We start from the raw sequence: 24,790 nt of genomic DNA on the forward strand, positions 1-24,790 counted from the left end.
TTCCTTCCCATCATTTGCTCTGTGTGAAAACATGCTGGTGAAAGAAAACACCTCTGATACATAATATTGTTTTATTTTATGTTTTCACATCACGATCAATGAAGATCAAGGAGAGGAAGCCCCTTTAGACAATTGAGATGCACCCTCATTTGAGATTTCAGGCAGTGGGCCAAGATACATTCTCTTTACATCATCTGCTAGTCCAGACAAACTGACATCAGGGGGGAAGTCCCAGAAGATGGAGACCAATGACTCTCCAGTGATGGACATTTCCATCTTCAGCATCCTTACACCCTCAAAATAGGGACAGGGTCTAAGTGGAACGACCCTGGTGCTCAGTAGTTAGTCTTCTAATGTTTGAATTATTGCTTGCAGTTACATCAGGATGTTTGAATTTACTTTAGAACACATTGAAGTAAATAAGAAGACACAACCTATTGAACTGAAGAAATGTCTGAGACAGCTTACCTAGTACAACTTTTTATGTAAAAAAAATGCATGCATTTGTGCATATTTGGGAAGTCTTTCCCTGGCCAGCAGAAATTATGTTTAACCTAATCTTGAGAGTACACATTGACATGGCACAGATCTGGGGAAGGGTACAAAAACATTTCTGCAGCATTGAAGGTCCCCAAGAAGACAGTGGGCTCCATCATTCTTATATGGAAGAAGTTTGGAACAACTAAGACTCTTCCTAGAGGTGGCCGCCCAGCCAAACTGAGCAATCGGGGGAGAAGGGCCTTGGTCAGGGAGGTGACCAAGAACCCGATAGTCACTCTGACAGAGCTCCAGAGTTCCTCTGTGGAGTTGGGAGAACCTTCCAGAAGGACAACCATCTCTGCAGCACTCCACCAATCTGACCGTTATGGTAGAGTGGCCAGACTGAAGCCACTCCTCAGTAAAAGGCACAAAGACAGCCCACTTGGAGTTTGCCAAAAGGCACCTAAAGGACTTTCAGAACATCAGAAATAAGATTTGTCTGATTAAACTAAGATTCAACTCTTTGGCCTGAATGCCAAGTGTCACATCTGGAGGAAACCTGGCACTATCCCTACGGTGAAGCATGGTGGTGGCAGCATCATAGTGTGGGGATGTTTTTTAGCGGCAGGGAGACTAGTCAGAGGAAAAGACAAACGGAGCAAAATACAGAGATCCTTCATGAAAACCTGCTGCGGAGCGCTCAGGACCTCAGACTGGGGCGAAGGTTCATCTTCCAACAGGACAACAACCATAAGCACACAGCCAGGACAACTCAGGAGTGGCTTTGGGACAAGTCTCTGAATGTCCGTGAATGGCCCAGCCAGAGCCCGGACTTGAACATCTCTGGAGAGACCTGAAAACAGCTGTACAGTTACGCTCCCCATCCAACCTGACAGAGCTTGAGAGGATCTGCAGAGAAGAATGGGAGAAACTTCCCAAATACAAAAGTGTGTCCATCTTGTAACGTCATACCCAAGAATCAAGGCTGTAATCGCTGCTTAAGGGGCCTCAACAAAGTACCCAGTGAAGGTTCTGAATACTTGAGATATGTAATTATGATTTTTTAATACTTTTGCAAAAATGTTGAAAAACCTGTTTTTGCTTTGTCACTATGGGATATTGTGTGTAGATTGTTAAGGAATTTAAAAAAAAGGGTAGCCTAGTGGTTAAAGCATTGGACTAGTAACCAGAAGGTTGCAAGTTCAAACCCCCAAGCTGACAAGGTACAAATCTGTTGTTCTGCCCCTGAACAGGTAGTTAACCCACTGTTCCTAGGCCGTCATTGAAAATAAGAATTTGTTCTTAACTGACTTGCCTAGTTAAATGAAAGGTCAAATAAAAAATAACAAAAATGTGGAAAAAGTAATGGGGTCTGAATACTTTCCTAATGCACTGTATGTTCCTGGCAATCTCACCAACCTCAAGAATGGCACAACACAAACCTCAACAATGGTATGATAGTATAATGTTCTGCTGTTGAATGACACGTTGAAATGAAAAGGAGAAGTGACTCAGCATAACCCACTGCTAAATCGATGTCAGTATAGTTGTTGGGCATCAGTGCCTTATCTGGAAATATAAAAGATGATATTTGAATGTCCTAATAATACACGTCACAACATTGACGAATTGCCTTAGTAACACCCACATTGATAATCAAGTAAAAAAATTGAAGTCACATGCCCTCACATTTGCATTTTATCTGACCTCATGACAATGCCAATAGGTCTGTGTTGGTAAAATTAATTCTGCTAGAAATGTCAGTTGAGATGCTTTTATGCGCAAATATTTATATAACAACCATCATATTGAAGTAAACTTGTAGTCGAGGTGACATGTAGTCCTCCCACTATAGCCGTATTTGGACGGGATTACTTTTACTGGGGGAGGTCAGGTAATGTAATTATGTGCACAAGCACAAAAAACATCTGTAATCTGCCATGTCACTCATTTTTACTTGGCAGGAGACTGGAGTTTGCCAAAAAACAGGTTATTCTGGCTGGAATTGTAAAAGTCCTCTGATAATACTAGTCCAGTGAAATATACATCCCTATGCTTTGAGAGAAATGTCTGAGTTTGACAGGTGTTGCTCGCGGTTTGAACAAGAAAACAATAACTGAATCAATAAGTTGATGCAAAGTGCTGCACATATCCTATTATTTGAATAGTCTACATGTATCAACTTTCAGTGAAGATTCATATCACCCTAGACCCACTTCAACTTGCTTATGATGCCATCAATTTGCTTTACAATCCAGACGATGCCATCGCACTTCACACTGCCATGTTTAATCTGGAAGAGAGGAATAACTATGTTAGAATGCTGCTCATTGACTATAGCTCAGCATTCAACACCATAGTACCCTCCATGCTCATCATTAAGCTTGAAGCTTGAGAACTGGGTCCTGGACTTCCTGACGGGCCGCCCCTAGGTGGCAAAGGTAGAAAACAACACCTCCACTTCACCGATCCTCAATACTGGGGCTCGTGCTCAGCCCCCTTCTGTACTACCTGTTCACCAATGACTGCGTGGCCACGCACGTCTAAACTCAATCATCGAGTTTGCAGACAGTAGTAGGCTTGACTACCAACAATGAACAGACAGCCTACAGGGAGGAGGTGAGGGCTCGGAGTGTGGTGCCAAGAATAACCTCACTCAACGTCAACAAAAAGAGATGATCGTGGACTTCAGGAAACATCAAAGGGAGCACCCCCTATCCACATTGACGGGACTGCAGTGGAGGTGGAAAGCTTCAAGTTCCTCAGCGTACACATCCCTGACAAACTGAAATGGTTCACCCACACAGACAGTGTGGTGAAGACAGCGCCTCTTCAACCTCAGGAGGCTGAAGAAATGTTGCACCTAAAACCCTCAAAGTTTTACAAATGCACAAATGAGAGCATCCTGTCGGGCTGTATCGCCGCCTGGTACGGCAACTGAACCGCCCTCAACCACAAGACTCTCCAGAGGGTGGTGCGGTATGCCAGACGCACAAACGACCAGCCCTTCAGGACACCTACAGCATCCAATGTCACAGGAAGGCCAAAAAGATCAAGGGCAACAACCACCTGAGCCACTGCCTGTTCATCCCTCTATTCATCCACAATGCCAGGTCAGTACATGTGCATCAAAGCTGGGACTGAGAGACTGAAAAACAGCTTCTATATCAAGGCCATCAGACTGTTAAATAGCCATCACTGGCACAATAGAGCAAGGGGGGGCAAAGTACGGCCATATCCAGCCCACCAAGCACTTCAATCCAGCCCGCGAGACATTTTTTAAAAGTTAGTCTTGTCCCATCGCTGCAACTCCCGTACGGACTCGGCAGAGGTGACGCTCGAGAGCCGTGTGTTTGGATATGTTTATTTTTGAACCATTCCATTGTAGATTTTGCTTTATGTTTTGGATCATTGTCTTGTTGGAAGACAAATCTCCGTCCCAGTCTCAGGTCTTTTGCAGACTCCATCAGGTTTTCTTCCAGAATGGTCCTGTATTTGGCTCCATCCATCTTCCCATCAATTTTAACCATCTTCCCTGTCCCTGCTGAAGAAAAGCAGGCCCAAACCATGATGCTGCCACCACCATGTTTGACAGTGGGGATGGTGTGTTCAGGGTGATGAGCTGTGTTGCTTTTACGCCAAACATAACGTTTTGCATTGTTGCCAAAAAGTTCCATTTTGGTTTCATCTGACCAGAGCACCTTCTTCCACATGTTTGGTGTGTCTCCCAGGTGGCTTGTGGCAAACTTTAAACGACACTTTTTATGGATATCTTTAAGAAATGGCTTTCTTCTTGCCACTCTTCCATAAAGGCCAGATTTGTGCAACATACGACTGATTCTTGTCCTATGGACAGAGTCTCCCACCTCAGCTGTAGATCTCTGCAGTTCATCCAGAGTGATCATGGGCCTCTTGGCTGCATCTCTGATCAGTCTTCTCCTTGTATGAGCTGAAAGTTTAGAGGGTAGGCCAGGTCTTAGTAGATTTGCAGTGGTCTGATACTCCTTCCATTTCAATATTATCGCTTGCACAGTGCTCCTTGGGATGTTTAAAGCTTGGGAAATCTTTTTGTATCCAAATCCGGCTTTAAACTTCTTCACAACAGTATCTCGGACCTGCCTGGTGTGTTCCTTGTTCTTCATGATGCTCTCTGCGCTTTTAACAGACCTCTGAGACTATCACAGTGCAGGTGTATTTATACGGAGACTTGATTACACACAGGTGGATTGTATTTATCATCATTAGTCATTTAGGTCAACATTGGATCATTCAGAGATCCTCACTGAACTTCTGGAGAGAGTTTGCTGCACTGAAAGTAAAGGGGCTGAATAATATTGCACGCCCAATTTTTCAGTTTTTGATTTGTTAAAAAAGTTTGAAATATCCAATAAATGTCGTTCCACTTCATGATTGTGTCTCACTTGTTGTTGATTCTTCACAAAAAAATACAGTTTTATATCTTTATGTTTGAAGCCTGAAATGTGGCAAAAGGTCGCAAAGTTCAAGGGGGCCGAATACTTTCGCAAGGCACTGTATATATATATACACACACACACACACACCATTCAAAAGTTTGGGGTCACTTAGAAATGTCCTTGTTTTTGAAAGAAAAGCACCATTTGTCCATTAAAGTAACATCAAATTGATCAGAAACACAGTGTAGACATTGTTAATGTTGTAAATGACTATTGTAGCTGGAAACGGCTGATTTTTAATGGAATATCTACGTAGGCGTACAGAGGCCCATTATCAGTGAAAGATTAACACTGGGCTAGCTAATGGGAACATAGCTAATGGGAACATAGCTAATGGGAACATAGCTAATGGGAACATAGCTAGTGACACAGACATGGCAGTACTTCATTTACAAAATAGCCTGCTCTCATTTTCTCATGACTAATATGGAATGGTGTCTCATCTAGTGTGGTGATTGTGGCTGTTGTTTGAAGTTTACAGCAATATTAAGGGGAAAAAGGTTCACCATCCAGCTGTATTACTTGCTATTGTACACAATCCTGTAATCTTGTACAATAGATGTGGACAATTTGTCCAGCAAGGAACATACCCTTTAAGCCCATAAAAAAAAGAGCTGTTTGAGAATCCCAAATCTTTTTAGGATTAAAATTGACATCAAAAATAAAGTCCTTTTCATTTGTGGCACTCAATTACAGCGAAGACTCAAAATGGATTGTTTCAACAAACACAATGCAAAAACATTTGACCTAATTATATCAAAGTGTTTACTAGGCCATGCGTCACGCATTAAAACGCCAAAAATGCTCCTGTATGCATGTATATGCCTATAGCACTGATGATTATACACATGATACATTCAAAAGAATCCAGCTAGGTTTAAATGGCATCCTATGAGTGAAAACCACAGGGTAAATATTCACCATAGAATATTATTATTATAGTATTTATAGGCCTAACAAACAAATCAGGGCCTAGAGGACAAATCAAAGCACCTACAGATGAAGACTTCGAAAAATGTGTTCAGCTCCCACCTCTTCATGTTAACACAGTGGAACAAGTGTCAGTCTCAACATGTCAGTTGTTGTAAATTACAGTTTGTATGTGTGAGTGTATTTGTGCATGTACAGAACACGAGGGTTCTAGAAGGCATAACGTGTGCGGATGTCCTCCAGTTTCTTTGAGACCTCAGGTGGTGTACGGTCCAGCTCTTCAGCAACTCTTCTGCTTGTGGGTGTCCATGGAGTTGAACTGCTCACACAGATCTCCATCTATCACATTCTGCAGACACAGATAGACAGGACAGAGGAAGAAGATCAGATACAGTAGGTCTGGATGTCTGGATGTCCAACGAACAAGGCTTCTGATTTATTTCTGCTATCATGTTCAACAGACTTAATTCACAGCATGTCTAATGATCTTGCCAAATGTACTGGACATGGAAAGAGCCCCCCCCCCCCCACACACACACAACAGTTGGTTCTTGGCATAACATTTCACCCAGTGGATTTGGTACAAGACTCCATCTGTAAACATAGTGGTGTCCTCTGTACAGATTCCATTTACATGCTGAGGAATTCGTAGCAGGGAGTATAATGTGTGGCTTTCTTTGTCCCATCATCCTATGGAAATATTAAGTCATCTTAAATAAGTTAGCAGTTAGAAGTCATGGTCCTGAGGACAGATAAGAGGCACACCATAGATTATTAAGTGCCATCAAAACATTGACATACATTATATTAAAAGTCAAATGGTTCAGGAAGGAATGAGAAAAAGATGAGGGATGATCTGTGTATATGCTGAGATCAGAGATGTTTACGCTCTCTTCATTGGTTTGTCAGAAAAGAGACATGACATCACTTCAACAACATAGCCTATTAAATTACTAGCGGGGCGATGTCAACCTTTAATGTTCCAGATGGGATGAAAATGGCAGCCATATTGGTCAGGGACAAATCCAAACCACTCTAATAGGAATTAATGGCAGTAGAGGCAAAAAAACTGATTTTACTTAAAAGGAAAATAAAATGCATTGTGACAACATAAATTGTCAACCTAAAATATTGTCATAATTATAAATATGGTTTATAAAGGTTTTATACAAATGTATACAAATAGCCTCTAAAATATATGTAAACAAACTACAAATGTCAAAAGTGTTGTTTTCTTGGAAAGCTGTGGGTACCATTATATGGTACAATATCAGTACTTGTTGCTTTACAACTTGTTGAAGTCTTATCATCAACTGATTTCAGCCAGTGTACGGCTGTGGATTAAATGTATTGTTTGAATGGAATGTGTTGGCAGTTAATTAGAAAAATGTATGGAAACATTCCTCAAACTGTCTGGCTAGAGAGATAAATTCAACAAATTAATTATTTTAGACAATATCTTATCACAACACTCACAAACCATGGTTGACCAACTCCCTGACCTAGATCCCATCATAAGAAGGTTCATGTACATTCTAGTATTCCAATTCCTTATTCTATGAACACAACTCCCCTGTTTTCAAGTCCTGCCAATGAAGACAGTTCTCAATACAGATGGTATACTCTAGGTCTTTAATGAATGTGTGTGTGTGTGTGTGTGTGTGAGGTACCTCGTGGGAAGTGAAGGGCACCAGGACGCCGGACAGACTGTTGTGTAGACCAGACTCTAAGCTGCCGGGTATCCGTGTGGTCTTCTGCAGTGACAGCACAGTCTCCCCGATGTGGTAGTTCATGATCACTTCAGCCTGACACAGAACAAGAGACATGGTACAGGGTCAGACAGACATGGCCATTACATAAACATTCTAACTCACTTCACACTCCCCACCCAGAAAAATAAATTTGGCCTGGACAGCAGGTCTGTTATAGGCTGGGTCTGGGATGAGAGGCAAACCCAACACCACCAAGACAAACTCTGATCCAGAGAGAAAAACAGACAGAGTCCTTAGACAGAAGCAGAGTTCCCCTGAGCTCCTGTCTTTACAGAGCTGATGCTGTGACAGGGGAGCAGAAAGACTATACCTTCTGAGAGGCTCCGTTCAGCAGACCCCTATCCCACAACGCCTTGTTCCCAGTTGGGTCCTCATCACTGGAGTTGGGGGGCAAACACACCTAAGAAGGTACAAAGTGTAAGTACTAACATCTCCAGCAATAAAAGCCTTCAATATGTTTGGATCAAACTGTTAATGTGAGGCGTCTACAGAAAAGGTAGACAACAGTTTAACACCCAACATCATTGTCAGAAAAGAACAATAAAGAGCGACCACATACAATGCTGATGTTGCCAAACTTGTCAGCTGAAGCCATGGCGTCGTAGTCCAGCAGGCAGGCGGTGGTGACCCAGCGAGGATGGGTGTCATCGGCAAAGATGATCATCCGGTTCTCGCTACGCTTGTAGCGCACCCAGAACAGACTCTCCTGTACGTCAGTCACTATGACCCGCTGACAGATGGTGTGGATGCCAGTCACCAGGTTGGGGACATGCTGGAAACGAGACAGATGACTTCATTAAACAACTAAATATCGGTCATCAACGGACCTACTACTGCCATATGGATTTTATTTGAAAGGTGTGGAACCTAAGAGGTTGACCGTGGTAAAATGCATGATGCGGTGGCCTTTTATCCTTGCTTTTGAAAGAAGATTCTTACAAAGCAATCATCTTCCCAATCACTAATAATTCAAGTGGTTACCTTGATTACTATGAGACCTTAACCTAAAGTTAGTATTTAGGTTAGTCTTCCAGCAGACACTTCCTCTGTGTCAACATTGTAACATGTAAGAATAGCAAACTTCAGGATCTATTGGTAAATGAGTGAGAAACCAAAAACATACCAGGGATAAAATCAAAACAGTAGAGTCCCTCTCTCCCTCCCCCTATATATACACACACCCTTTTTTGCATCTAACTTTTAACTAGGCCAACACTGGAGGTGAAGAATTCAGGACTGAGGGGTGTGTGTGTGTGTGTGAGAAAGAGACATCAGTCTCCCCTCTCACCTTGTTCTCACACATGTGCAGCAGCTTCTTCTTGCCCAGGTCGTAGATGCGCAGCAGTTTGCCAACGCCCACCAGCACACGGCCCTGGAACGGAGCGATGGCCAGAGAAACGTCCTCACCTGGAGCCTGACAATCAAAACAGCATTAATTTACAGGGATGTAACAACCCACCGATAGGTATCAGTCCCTGTTATAAATGTTCAAGATCCACTACATAGCCAAAAGGATATGGACACCTGCTTGTCGAACATCTCATTCCAAAATCATGGGCATTAATATGGTGTTGGTCCCCCCTTTGCTGCTATAACAGCCTCCACTCATCTGGGAAGGCTTTCCACTAGATGTTGGAACATTGCTACGGGGATTTGCTTCCAATCAGCCCAGCGGCCGGCCCACTGACCAACGCAAGGTAGGCGATCTGTTCCTGATCTGCAACATCTGCACGGCACCTTCTGAATTCAAATGAAAAAGTAAGCTACCAGAGACAACTCACTTCTTGCTATACCTGCTGAATGGGGCTTAATATACACTGCTCAAAAAAATAAAGGGAACACTAAAATAACACATCCTAGATCTGAATGAATTAAATATTCTTATTAAATACTTTTTTCTTTACATAGTTGAATGTGCTGACAACAAAATCACAAAAATGTTCTATGGAAATCAAATGTATCAACCCATGGAGGTCTGGATTTGGAGTGACAAAATTAAAGTGGAAAACCACACTACAGGCTGATCCAACTTTGATGTAATGTCCTTAAAACAATTCAAAATGAGGCTCAGTAGTGTGTGTGGCCTCCACGTGCCTGTATGACCTCCCTACAACGCCTGGGCATGCTCCTGATGAGGTGGTGGATGGTCTCCTGAGGGATCTCCTCCCAGACCTGGACTAAAGCATCCGCCAACTCATGAACAGTGTGTGGTGCAACGTGGCGTTGGTGGATAGAGCGAGACATGATGTCCCAGATGTGCTCAATTGGATTCAGGTCTGGGGAACGGGCGGGCCAGTCCATAGCATCAATTCCTTCCTCTTGCAGGAACTGCTGACACACTCCAGCCACATGAGGTCTAGCATTGTTTTGTATTAGGAGGAACCCAGGGCCAACCGCACCAGCATATGGTCTCACAAGGGGTCTGAGGATCTCATCTCGGTACCTAATGGCAGTCAGGCTACCTCTGGCGAGCACATGGAGGGCTGTGGGGCCCCCCAAAGAAATGCCACCCCACACCATGACTGACCCACCGCCAAACCGGTCATGCTGGAGGATGTTTCAGGCAGCAGAACGTTCTCCACGGCGTCTCCAGACTCTGTCACGTGCTCAGTGTGAACCTGCTTTCATCTGTGAAGAGCCCAGGGCGCCAGTGGCGAATTTGCCAATCTTGGTGTTCTCTGGCAAATGCCAAACATCCTGCACGGTGTTGGGCTGTAAGCACAACCCCCACCTGTGGACGTCGGGCCCTCATACCACCCTCATGGAGTCTGTTTCTGACCGTTTGAGCAGACACATGCACATTTGTGGCCTGCTGGAGGTCATTTTGCAGGTCTCTGGCAGTGCTCCTCCTTGCACAAAGGCAGAGGTAGCGGTCCTGCTGCTGGGTTGTTGCCCTCCTACGGCCTCCTCCACATCTCCTGATGTACTGGCCTGTCTCCTGGTAGCGCCTCCATGCTCTGGACACTACGCTGGATAGTTCCATCCTGGATGAGTTGCACTACCTGAGCCACTTGTGTGGGTTGTAGACTCCTCTCATGCTACCACTAGAATGAAAGCACCGCCAGCATTCAAAAGTGACCAAAACATCAGCCAGGAAGCATAGGAACTGAGAAGTGGTCTGTGGTTATCACCTGCAGAACGTCTCCTTTATTGTGGGTGTCTTGCTAATTTCCTATAATTTCCACCTGTTGTCTATTCCATTTGCACAACAGCATGTGAAATTTGTCAGTGTTGCTTCCTAAGTGGACAGTTTGATTTCACAGAAGTGTGATTGACTTGGAGTTACATTGTGTTGTTTAAGTGTTCCCTTTATTTTGTTGAGCATTGTATTTTATTTTGGATTGTTTGGTTTCACTATCAGCAATACTTTTGGTAGTTTTGCCTTAAATCAGTGTGTATGGTCATTTTTAGATATACAGGGTAAAGCTCATAATTTCATAAAGAGGACAGCAATCACTTTTGTGAGGAGCACTGCATGGCCAAAGCGAAAGGAGAAGATCACTCCATAAAAACTACCTAACGGTCAAAACCATTCGATTTTGAGATGGGGTGAAATCCAAAGTTGTGCTCATATTAGGGGATGCACGATATCGGAATCGGCCGATATTAGCTAAAAAAATGCCTACATCAGCCCGATGTCTAGTTTAACACAGATGTGCAAAACCGATGTCAAAGCTGACGTGCATACTTGTATAACGTAGGCGTAATGACGCCACATAAAATGTAGCGCTACAAGTGCAACACAGCTTTAACCTACCACACAATGTCTGCTGTGTGGATCGAGCAGTCAACAAGTTTAGCAGTCATTTGAAAGAATAAGAACATTTCAGCGAGACGACTAAGGTGAAATCCATTAACGCGAAGATAATGGAATTCATTGCCTTTGACAATCAACCGTTCTCTGTCGTGGGTGATGTTGGCTTTCGCCGACTGGTCGAGCACTAGTACACACTAACAAGTGCACTATTTCTCAGATGTTAACCTACCGGAGTTACACAGTAGTAGCGTCGCTGCTAACAAAAAAAGTGGGAGGCCCCAGTGCACAAATGATCAAGAGGACAAGTACATTAGAGTGTCTAGTCTGAGAAACAGACGCCTCACAAGTTCTCAACTGGCAGCTTCATTAAATAGTACCTGCAAAACACCAGTCTCAACATCAACAGTGAAGAGGCAACTCCGGGATGCTGGCCTTCTAGGCAGAGTTCCTCTGTCCAGTGTCTGTTTTTTCCCCCCATCTTAATCTTTTATTTTTAATTGGCCAGTCTAAGATATGTATTTTTCTTTGCAACTCTGCCTGGAAGGCCAGCATCCCGGAGTCGCCTCTTCACTGTGGAGTTGAGACTGGTGTTTTGCGGGTATTATTTAATGAAGCTTCCAGTTGAGGACCGGGGCCTCCCACTCCTTTATATTCTGGTTAGAGACAGTTTGAGCTTTTCTGTGAAGGGAGTAGTACCCAGCGTTGTAGGAGATCTTCAGATTCTTGGCCATTTCTCACATGGATTAGCATTCATTTCTCAGAACAAGTACAGACTGACGAGTTTCAAAAGAAAGGTCTGTGTTTCTGGCCATTTTGAGCCTGTAATCAAACCCATAAATGTTATACTCCAGATACTCAACTAGTCTAAAGAAGGCCAGTTTTATTGCTTCTCTAATCAGAACAACAGTTTTCAGCTGTGCTAACAATTGCAAAAGGGTTTTCTAATGATCAATTAGCCTTTTAAAATAATAAACTTGGATTAGCTAACACAACGTGCCATTGGAACACAGGAGTGATGGTTGCTGATAATGGGTCTCTGTAGGCCTATGTAGATATTCCATTTTAAAAAATCAGCCATTTCCAGCTACAATAGTAATTTATACCATTAACAATGTCTACACTGTATTTCTGATCAATTTTATGTCATTTTAAAAATGGACAAGAGTTTCTTTCAAAACCAAGGACATTTAAAAAATAAATAAAAAACTTTTGAATGGTAGTGTATATATCTCTCACACACATACGTTCTTTAGTAATACTAGTCCCGTGCGAACCATAGCTAATTTGTAAACAATAAATATTGATACATTACTAGCACAAGTTAGTTAGCGGATTATGGTGATTTCAGAACCAAAGTGGGGGGCAACCCCCCCCCCCTCCAAAATAGGCTACATTGCCTTCCTGAAGTGGTAGATGCCTAGTCTCCTTTATGGCTCAGCTAAGGTGCCTACATAGTACATACACCATAGACATACATCACTTACACACAGCTAATGAGCTTCATCAGCAGTAGATTTGAATTTAGAATGGAAAACAAATGTGTTTACACAACAAATCTCTCGTATCGCACCGAATTGTTTCAAACTAAAACATATTATTCTTATATTGTATCGAAGCCCATATATCCAATAGTCTTGAAAGGGAAAGATGCATATCCCTATTAATTTACCATCTCAACAGTGTTTATCTGTCATTGACATGTGAATTAAACATCATCTTTAAAAGAAAGGGTCATATGTGAAAGCTTCAAGTTTCTGATTCTATTAATAAAGTGTAGAATTCTGATATGACTGGAAAAGGGTTCAACAAAGTAACCATTGTCCCTCTGGGAGTTCGGTAAAGGGGAGGGGGTGGTGGCAAGTATGATAGTACTCCGACTATCTCAGCACAATTATGACCTTTCTGAAATAACAGCTGGAGAATTCCTGTGCAGCGCTGTGGTCAACCAGCCAGAGCCAGAAACTACTGGATTAGTCTTATCTTCTGTCACTCACCTTGTGCATAAACTCCAGCTTGTCCCCTCCCCCTCCCAGCCGATAGGTATAGATGAAACCGCCTCCCACAGAGCAGGGGTTAAGGATCATGTCCCGGGCCACCCCCACCAGTCATCACCTCCACTGGCAAACCAACACAGTCACACTGCAGGGACAGAACAGACAGATCAGCATGTGTAACCAATGTATTTCCCATCAGTCTGATTCCCTATGTCAATTTCTGTGGCCTCCGTGTAATGCAGTGATCAGAGGTGTTTAAACTATCTCCATTCATATTTAGTCTGAGAAGAGACATGAGGACTCATTACAACAGCATGACATCCCTCTCAAACCCTGCACTGAATGACAGCTCTGATTCCTCGTTTCACCATCTATAGTACGAATACACTGCAATTACACTGAGAATAGCTGAAACCAGCATAGCCATTAATTACATTGCCCTAGTAGCCCTTTTCCATCTATCCTCTCCTCGGTCCTCACCTGAAGGCAGCCTCGTTCTGTTTCAATTGGACCAGGTCCAGAGTGTAGCCCTGGATGGGGTTGACAAGACACACCAGAGAGGCCCACTGGCCTGACCCAGCCTTGGGTGCCCCAAAGATGGCCTCTGGCTGGTTCTCGTTGAGGAAAGCAGCGGCCATCTCTGCTGCCAGCTCCCTCTCATCCTCACCTGCTGCCTCAACCATCTCCAGTAGAGGGGATCACAACACAGAAGTGATGTCAGTTACAGAGAAAGTAGGGAGGGGGTGCGAGCCACACAAGTGTAAGAAAAGTATTTGAAAGTCTAATTCCCCATGTCAATATCTACATTGTATATATGCTGTGATCAGACTTGTCATTAAACTCTCTCCATTATTATTCTGTCAGAGACCTGAAGACCCGTCACTTCAACAGAACATCCCTATTCTCAAACCATGCCCTGAACTAAGCCTCTGGGTTTTATTAAAGCGCTATAAAAAAAAATACTTACTATGATTTCTATTGAAGTTTGGCGTATCTCTACGGCTGTGACGGCCATGGAATTTTGAATTTCTAAAGTCACCGTAATAACCCCAAAATTCAACAAAATATATATACAGCACCAGTCAAAAGTTTGGACACCTAATCATTCAAGGGTTATTTATTTAGGACTATTTTCTACATTGTAGTATAATAGTGAAGACATCGAAACTATGAAATTACACATATGGAATCATGTAGTAACCAAAAAAAAGTATTAAGCAAATCAAAATATATTTTATATTTGTAGCCACACTTTGCCTTGATGACAGCTTTGCATATTTGTCATTCTCTCAACCAGCTTCATGGAAGTAGTCACCTGGAATGCATATCAAATAACAGGTGTGCCTTATTAAAAGTTAATTTGTGGAATTTCTTACCTTCTTAATGCATTTAAGACAATAAGTTGTGTTGTGACAAGGTAGGGGTGGTATACAGAAGATGGCCCTATTTGGTAAAAAAACAAGTCCATAGAACAGCTCAAATAAGAAAAGAGAACGACAGTCCATCATTACTTTAAGACATGGTCAGTCAATATGGAACATTTCAAGAACTTTGAAAGTTACTTCAGGTGCAGTCGTAAAAACCATCAAGCACTTTGATGAAACTGACTCTCATGAGGACCGCCACAGGAAAGGAAGACCCAGAGTTACCTCTGCTGCAGAGGGTAAGTTCCATGATCTCGCCATCACGGTTGACAACTCCATTGTGTCCTCCTCCCAGAGCGCTAAGAACCTTGGCGTGATCCTGGACAACACCCTGTCGTTCTCAACTAACATCAAGGCGGTGGCCCGTTCTTGTAGGTTCATGCTCTATAACATCCGCAGAGTACGACCCTGCCTCACACAGGAAGCAGCGCAGGTCCTAATCCAGGCACTTGTCATCTCCCGTCTGGATTACTGCAACTCGCTGTTGGCTGGGCTCCCTGCCTGTGCCATTAAACCCCTACAACTCATCCAGAACGCCGCAGCCCGTCTGGTGTTCAACCTTCCCAAGTTCTCTCACGTCACCCCGCTCCTCCGCTCTCTCCACTGGCTTCCAGTTGAAGCTCGCATCCGCTACAAGACCATGGTGCTTGCCTACGGAGCTGTGAGGGGGAACGGCACCTCAGTACCTCCAGGCTCTGATCAGGCCCTACACCCAAACAAGGGCACTGCGTTCATCCACCTCTGGCCTGCTCGCCTCCCTACCACTGAGGAAGTACAGTTCCCGCGCAGCCCAGTCAAAACTGTTCGCTGCTCTGGCCCCCCAATGGTGGAACAAACTCCCTCACGACGCCAGGACAGCGGAGTCAATCACCACCTTCCGGAGACACCTGAAACCCCACCTCTTTCAGGAATACCTAGGATAGGATAAAGTAATCCTTCTCACCCCCTTAAAAGATTTAGATGCACTATTGTAAAGTGGCTGTTCCACTGGATGTCTTAAGGTGAACGCACCAATTTGTAAGTCGCTCTGGATAAGAGCGTCTGCTAAATGACTTAAATGTAATGTAAATGTAAGTTCATTGGAGTTACTAGCCTCAGAAATTGCAGCCAAAATAAATGCTTCAGAGTTCAAGCAAAACAGACTTCAGAGGAGACTGGTTGAGTCAGACCTTCATGGTCGAATTGCTGCAAAGAAACCACTACTAAAGGACACCAATAAGAAGAAGAGGAATGAACATTAGACTGGTGGAAATCCAAATGGGAGATTTTTGGTTCCAACCGCCATGTCTTTGTGAGATGCAGAGTAGCTGAACGGATGATCTCCGCATGTGTGGTTCCCACCATGACGCATGAAGGTGGTGTGATGGTGCTTTGATGTTTTTACTATTATTCTACAATGTAGAAAATAGTTTTAAAAAATAGAGAAAAACCCTTGAAAGAGGAGATGTGTCAAACTTTTGACAGGTACTGTATATTTTGTTTAAAGGCACACATTTTCTCCTCTACTCTACTCTGCATATGCTGCAGGCATGGGGGCGTGGTCTAGGCAACCAAATACTTGTTTGCTACAAGACCTTGCTTGTTTCAGTAAGGCGCAACAAAGTTTCATCACGTTGTAGAGTCCACGTTATTGTAGTCCATGTTACAGCAGAAACAGGACTCAAACACACAAAAACGGTTATTTTACAGTCTTCATCCATAACTGTCGGTTACACAGTAATTGTGCCAGGCCTACGTATCTTATAACACCACTTCCATAATATCAGCCTACACAAGCTACAAAGCCTGGGTGTACAACATGTAGCCTCAGTCAGTCACCCTGTTCCCACCCTCAGTCCATAAAACCCTGTTGGTCAGAACCATACCTCTGTCATTTGCTGCTTACGCTGGGCCTTGGTGGCCTCTGCGTAGGCATTGTGATCCGTCTCTATGAGGATCAAGTTGTTGGTCTCTGGGGTGGATGACAAACTTGGCGGTGTGTACTGCAGGGGGGAAGGCCACCTGGTTGAAAACAGCACCCAGCTTCTCCAAGACCAGAATCCTAAGAGGGAGACAAAGGCAGTATCACAAGATATTAATGGCATTAACGGGAACATGAATAACTTGAGAAAAAGTAATGGGACATATCCCGCATAAGTTAAATATCAGTGCTATAATTGAGAATTACTATGCTTCAGGGGGAATGACAAAACGATATGTGATCTCCGTAAATGCTGAGATCAGAGATGTTTACGCTCTCTCCATTGGTTTGTCAGAAGGGACATGAAGACTAATTTCAACAGCATAACTTCCCTGTCTTCAAATCTTGCCAATGAACACATCCTCATTATGGATGAATACAAATGGAATTGAGGTTTTTAGTGAGTACGAGTGCAAGGGTGTGTCTGTCTACCTCAGGGTGTTGGTGGAGATGGCCACAATGCCCTCAGGACACTGTTCAGAGGCGAAACCTGAGGCGTACTCCAGAGTCTCATAGGACAGGGGCGTCAGGTGGAAGCAGGACTGGTAAGAGTAACTCAGCCAGGAGCGGCTAGACACAGAGGAGATAGAGGGGGATCAATGGTCGGAGAGTAAGGATGTAACTGTACACGTATTCGTGCCTAACGGTATGGGAATCTCGCTGTGGTCCGCACTGTGAACCTGAATGAATACATAAATAAACACTGCATTGTAGGCTATGCCTGTTAAGGCATAGCTGGCTAGAGCCTATGTGCCAATTGTAATCAAAATTCTAATCCTAACTGGCACATTTCAAACTGTCCTTTTGTGAGGCGCAGTGGTGGGGTGGATAAACCAGGAGGATCCTCCATCATCGTTTAAATCTCCAGTTTGGGAACAGTTTGACTTCCTAGTGGATTACAAGGATGATTGACAGAGAGTTGTGGATAAAATGTTAACAGTATGTCTCCACGCTCAACAAGAATAGCCTATGCAGCTGCCAACACATTTACATTGACATCGCCCCAGTCTTCCAGAGCAAGGAAACGCAAAGAAACAACACAGTCTCCCCTCTGCATTCAAGCAGCTGATTCTACCTGGGCCAAAGAAACAAGAGTGATAGGTAGGCTATATTTATAGTCTTTGGTTTATAACCGAGGATATCTGCCTATTCTCTGTGTTTGAGAATAAGGGATTTCAGCATCTCGTGAAAGTGCTCGAGCCACGTTACGAACTTCCCTCATGCACCCATTTCAGCAAACAGCTAGTACCCGTTCTATATAAGCAAACCAAAGTTCAATGAAAATGGCCAATGATCCCTGTGTTGGGCTTCCTTAACAGTGACAGCCCATCACATTAGCCCGGAGGAGGAGATGTACTATGCTACAGATATGGCCCCTTTATGAGTCACAAGTGCACATCTGCCACTGAAGGAGGCAGTGTCATAGTGGGTTACACACACACACACACCACACACACACACAACTGGAAAGAATCCACTTGAATGGCTAACAAACTGGTAATTACTGGTGGGAAACTCATCATCCTGAGAACTTACTTCTCCCACGTCATGACCTCCGACATCTACTAAGGAAATGGCCTTGACAACAGCATTTGACAGTTAAATGCAACAAAACATTATTTTATAAAAAGCTATCTTTTGCTGTGTTTTTTAAACTATAATTTATTTACAAGCGTGATAGCTGTACCTTTAGTTTATGGTTGACAGCTTGTTGCCAATTAGCCAATCGGTGTTGCTCAGCAAGTTCAAAATCACATGAATGGGAACCATGGGTTTGGTGAACTGTTACACCCCTATCAGAAAGGATATTAATACAATGTTATGTTTCAGCTCCCAGGCCCCTGAAAATCACATTCCACTTCCAGCTTCCTGTCCCTGCATCCTGACCTCGGAAGAGCTTCACAGGTCGCGACCCCAGGTATCGAGTATCAGACAAGTCTCCAGTCACTGGGTCCAACACAGTCCTGAGCAACACACTGTTCTTAGGAAAGACATGTTACCTCTAGAATGTGTTCTAATAGAGCACAGACTATCAAGTAATACAGTGCCAGAAGTAAACAGGCAGTCACACAGTGTATGTATGTATGTATGTATGTATGTATGTAGTGTATGTATGTATGTATGTATGTATGTATGTATGTATGTATGTATGTATGTATGTATGTATGTATGTTGACAGAGGCTTTTTAACATTCTCCATTATTATTTAGTCAGTGAAGAGACAAGAGAAACTCATCACTTCAAGAGATACAGCATAACATCCCTCTCTTCAAACCCTGCCTCAAGACATCACAGGACAGATAGCTTACCTGCAGTCCGATGTTGAGATGGAGCGAAGAGGAAACCAACAGTGCCCTTCGCTCCTAGCTCATCTTTCTTCTCCACTCCTCCCATCTCCACTATACACAGAGACTCAGGCTGGGCTGGCAGGGCCTGCATACTGAGGGGCTGAAGACAGTTCTGCACCAGACAAACACAGCAGGGTTAGGGCTACATACAGTTTAGAGAGATGGTACAAACACCTACTAAAGTGGGCAAAATCAACAATAAATATTTTGGAACCCCCCCCACAACACTCGACTTAAATTGTAATTTATTGGAAAACGCAGCAGAGCAACTGAGCTCTGGATGAGTTTGGCTTTTAAAGAGAGAGGGAAAGAAATACTGTAGCCTGAGAAGAGTCATACCGAGGAATCCAAAGAGATGATGTGGACTGTGTTGTCGACCAGCCCCGCGGCCAGGAAACGGGAGGGCTGCTCGCCAGCCGGGACGCCGGCCAAGCTCATACACACCACATCAGCGGACATCTCATTCAGCTGGCCAGACTGGGGAGGGGGAGAGAGAGTGAGAGGATTAAGGTTATCAAACATCTACAGTCCGATGAAATATGAACTTTTCACTGAGCAGGAGATTCTTCTGGATATCCTGAAAAAGATGATAAAAACAGGGTCAAACTAAAAGACAGTACCTGGGTGACTAAATAAAACACCCAGGGGAGGAAGATTCACTTCTCACCGTGTCCATCTCAAAGTAAACCAGCTCTCCTCCAGTCAGAGCAATGACCACCTGCCTCTGGTTGACTGCACAGCGAGTAATGGTCTTCTTCCCTGTAGTCTTCCACTCATTCACACGCTTATCAGCACGGATGTGACGAATACCATCAGGATACACCTGTACAAGAAAATTTATAGTTTACACAGGGCTGGGGAAGGGGCCTGGCCAGGGTGTCCATGTCTGTGTATAATGCTGAGATCAGATGTGTTTATTAAGCTCTCTCCATCATTCTGTCAGAGAAGAGACATGAAGACTCATCACTTCAACAGCAATATTACATCTCCCTTCAGCTTTATACCACTTTCACCATCAGCATTGTATTCCCTCCAGAACATAAGGAGCATGTTCAGGACCCTTCATAGGCGTGTGTAGGGTGGGTGTTATACTGACCTGCACCAGAGCATCCTCCCCAAGCAGAGAGCAGGAGAGGGTGGTCCCCAGGAAACCAGAGTCTGTCACTTCCGCTACAGTCTCTCCAATAGACAGAACCAGGGTGGCGTTGACAAAGGACAATGATGTAGGCGTCAAACTCATCTGGAGGAGAGGCGTTTAAATGAGCAAGAGTTTCACACCAAGGGGATATCTGGACAGTGAGTGTTCAACAGTCTCGTGAAGTGAATCATTTGTTCAGTATTCATCTGAGACATGAAGCAAAATATCATATCCTATATGCATTTATTCATAAAGTGTGTCTGTATGTACATAGTGTACAAAACATTAAGAATATCCACCTTCCTAATATTGAGTTGCATCCCCTTTCGCCCTCAGAACAGCCTCAATTTGTCAGGGTATGGACAAGGTGTTGAAAGCCTTCCACAGGGATTCTGGCCCATGTTGACTCCAATGCTTCCCACAGTTGTATCATGTTGGTTGGATGTTCTATGGGTGGTGGGCCATTGTTGATACACACGGTGTGCCTGGCAGTTACTACCCTACCCCGTTCAAATCTTTTGTCTTGCCCATTCACCCCCTGAATGGCACGCATACACAATCCACATCTCAAGCCTTAAAAATCCTTGTTTAACCAGTCTCCTCCCCTTCATCTACACCGATTGAAGTGGATTTAACAAGTGACATCAATAAGGGATCATAGCTTGCACCTGGTCGGTCTATGTCCATTTTAAACTATCAATGGAGAGTTTAAAACACCTCTAATCTCAGCATACACAGTGTGAAGACCCTCCCACTCTGTCTGCCAAATTCTTTCTCTTTGCTCATTTTCCTTAATGTCGGTGAGCGGAGCAGGGATGGTCGTCAGCCAAATGGGACGCACGGGAAAAATACGCCTCTTCCCCATTCCTTGAGGAGACTCTCCATGCAGACACTGATAGAGTTCGGTTGTGGCCATTTTGTTTGTTTTGGCACCTTTCAACACCCCTCATTATCACATTTATGCACGCAAACACACACTACTGATGACTACACACACACCATTGTTAATTGTATTTAGTTTACTTCAGTTAATAAATATATTTTGCTATTCCTTATCTCCAAGTTGTCTCCCTTTTTGATACGAACTTCGAGCCGGTTCGTGACAACCGAGTGTACAAAACAGACGTAGACTGACCAGATGAAAGCTATGATCCCTTACTGATGTCACTTGTAAGAGAGACATGAGAAATTAATCACAACATTCCCTCTCAAACTGTGCCCTGAGACTACGGCAGAATCTCTCCTAATTTGGTACATGAAGCAATTACTATCAGTCCCATAGCTTTATTTGTATTCTTCACTAACCCAGTGCATTGCATAACAATCTTGAAATCTACTTCTGTAAACCAGTGTGTATGTCACGTTCTGACCATCGTTCGTATGTGTTTTCCTTGTTTTAGTGTTGGTCAGGACGTGAGCTGGGTGGGCATTCTATGTTGTGTGTCTGGTTTGTCTATTTCTATGTTTGGCCTGATATGGTTCTCAATCAGAGGCAGGTGTTAGTCATTGTCTCTGATTGGGAACCATATTTAGGTAGCCTGTTTTGTGTTGGGTTTTGTGGGTGATTGTTCCTGTCTCTGTGTTTACACCAGATAGGACTGTTTAGGTTTTCACTTGTCTTGTTTTGTTTAGTCTGTTCATGTATAGTCATCTTTATTAAAAACACAAATAACCACGCTGCATTTTGGTCCGCCTCTCTTTCACCAGAAGAAAACCCTTACTAGTGTAGAAGATACAATGTCTGACTTATGCAGGCTAACCAGCTGTATGAGCCAAGTCAAGGATGAAAGTCAGAGTGAAAGTGAGCCAGGCCACTGCACTACACTGACAGGCTAAAGCTCTGAAATCACATGATTTCTTGGAATATACTGGCAGAGCAGGGTTTCCATTAGGGAAATGTGGTGACACACAACTGGACTAAATGGGTCCAGTAAATGTACTGGATCTATATGCATTGGGTGCATAATCCATTGCCTTCCTCTTGTGATGATTTAGTTGATAACTTTAATAGCAAATTAAGAGCAACCATTAACGCTACAGCTCCACTAATGTTGAAAAAAACACACATTTAAAACAGAGCTCTTTCGAATAAGGAAATAAATCCATTTAAAAAAGACAGGCAGAGCGGAACTGGAGAAAGTCAAAATTGCAGGTCCATTATGCTGCTCAGATCAATTAGAAAATGCCAAACAGGCTCATTTTTCTAACTTGATTACTAATAAATCCAAATAATTTGAGAGCGCTCTTCGACCATTGATGGCCAGATAAATCTTACTTCCGCAAACCTCCTACTGGTCAAAAGTTATAGAACACCTACTCATTCAAGGGTTTTTCTTTATTTTACTATTTTCTACATTGTAGAATAATAGTGGAGACATAAAAACCGTGAAATAACACGTATGGAATCGTGTAGTAACCAATAAAGTGTTAAACAAATCAACACATGTTATATTTGAGATTCTTCAAATAGCCAACGACAGCTTTACACACTTGTCATTCTCTCAACCAGCTTCACCTGGAATGCTTTTCCAACAGTCTTGAAGGAGTTCCCACATATGCTGAGCACTTGTTGGCTGCTTTTCCTTGTCTCTGCAGTCCGACTCATCCCAAACCATCTCAATTTGGTTGAGGTCTGGGGATTGTGGAGGCCAGGTCATCTGATGCAGCACTCCATCACTCTCCCTCATGGTGATATAGCCTTTACACAGCCTGGCGGTGTGTTGGGTCATTGTCCTGTTGAAAAACAAAATGATAGTGGGACTAAGCCCAAACCAGATGGAGTATCGCTGCAGAATGCTGTGGTAGACATAATGGTTAAGTGTGAATTCTAAATAAAATCAGACAGTGTCACCAGCAAAGCACCCTCACACAATAACACCTCTTCCGCCATGCTATACGGTTGGAGATACACATTCAGAGATCCGTTCACCCACACCGCGTCTCACAAAGACATGGCGGTTGGAACCAAAAATCTCCCATTTGGAATCCAAACCAAAGGACAAATTTCCACCCGTCTTATGTCCATTGCTCGTGTTTCTTGGCCCAAACAAGTTTCTTCTTCTTAGTGGTGTCCTTTAGTAGTGGTATCTTTGCAGCAATTTGACCATGAAGGCCTGATTCGCAGTCTCCTCTGAACAGTTGATGTTGAGATGTGTCTGTTTTGCTTGAACTCTGAAGCATTTATTTGGGCTGCAACTTCTGAGGCTGGTAATTCAAATGAACGTATCCTCTGCAGCAGAGGTAACTCTGGATCTTCCTTTCCTGTGGCAGTCCTCATGAGAGCCAGTTCCTCATTTATTTTTTTAACCTTTATTTAACTAGGCAAGTCAGTTAAGAACAAATTCTTATTTTCAATGACGGCCTAAGAACAGTGGGTTAACTGCCTGTTCAGGGACAGAACGACAGATGTGTACCTTGTCAGCTCAGGGGTTTGAACTTGCAACCTTCCGGTTACTAGTCCAACGCTCTAACCACTAGGCTACACTGCCGCCTCATAACGCTTGATGGTTTTTACGACTGCACTTGAAGAATCTTTCAAAGTTCTTGAAATGTTCTGTATTGACTGACCTTCATGTCTTAAAATAATGATGGACTGTCGTTTCTTTTATTTGATCTGTCCTTGCCATAATATGGACCTGGTCTTTTACCAAATAGGGCCATCTGTGTACCACCACTACCTTGTCACAACACAACTGATAGGCTCAAACACATTGAGGAACTAAATTCCACAAATGAACTTTTAATTGAAATCCATTCCACCTCATGAAGCTGGTTCAGAGAATGCCAAGAGAGTGCAAAGCAGTCAAGGCAAAGGGTGGCTATTTGAAGAATCTCATATATTGATATTTTTAACACTTATTTGGTTACTACATGATTCCATGTGTGTTATTTCATAGTTCAGTATTATTCTACAATGTAGAAAATAGTAAAAATAAAGAAAAACCCTTGAATGAGTAGGTGTTCTAAAACTTTTGACAGGTAGTGTACATGAACTCTCCTCTACATCTACAGTGCATTCGGAAATTCCAAATGTTGTTACATTAGAACCTTATTCTAAAATGGATTCAATTGTCGTCGTCCCCCTCAATCTACACACAAAACCCCATAATGACAAATTAAAAACAGGTTTTTAGAAATGTTAGCAAATGTATTAAAAATAAAACTCTGGCTGGGCCACTCAACGACATTCAGGAGACACTCCTGCGTTGTCTTGGCTGTATGCTTAGGGTCGTTGTCCTGTTAGAAGGTGAACTTTTGCCCCAGTCTGAGGTCCTGAGCGTTCTGAAGCAGGTTCTCATTAAGGATCTGTACTTTGCGTCATTCATCTTTCCTTCAATCCTGACTAGTCTCCCAGTCCCTGCTCCTAAAAAAACATCCCACAGCATGACCGGGGAATTTTTCTGAATAAAAAATAAACTGAATGGAGCTAAGCATAGGCAAAATCCTATATGAAAACCTGGTTGAGTCTGCTTTCTACCAGACACTGGGAGACAAATTCACCTTTTAGCAGGA

At 43.3% G+C, this 24,790-nt stretch overlaps 1 pseudogene; it reads right to left on the minus strand.

Annotated features, from left to right (window-relative positions):
* Positions 1-6,165: 6,165 nt before the first annotated feature.
* Positions 6,166-24,790, minus strand: part of LOC115109786 (splicing factor 3B subunit 3-like) — an 82,216-nt pseudogene continuing 63,591 nt past the window's right edge.

Source organism: Oncorhynchus nerka, linkage group LG25 (genome assembly GCF_034236695.1).
Source record: "Oncorhynchus nerka isolate Pitt River linkage group LG25, Oner_Uvic_2.0, whole genome shotgun sequence".
Lineage (NCBI taxonomy): Eukaryota > Metazoa > Chordata > Actinopteri > Salmoniformes > Salmonidae > Oncorhynchus > Oncorhynchus nerka.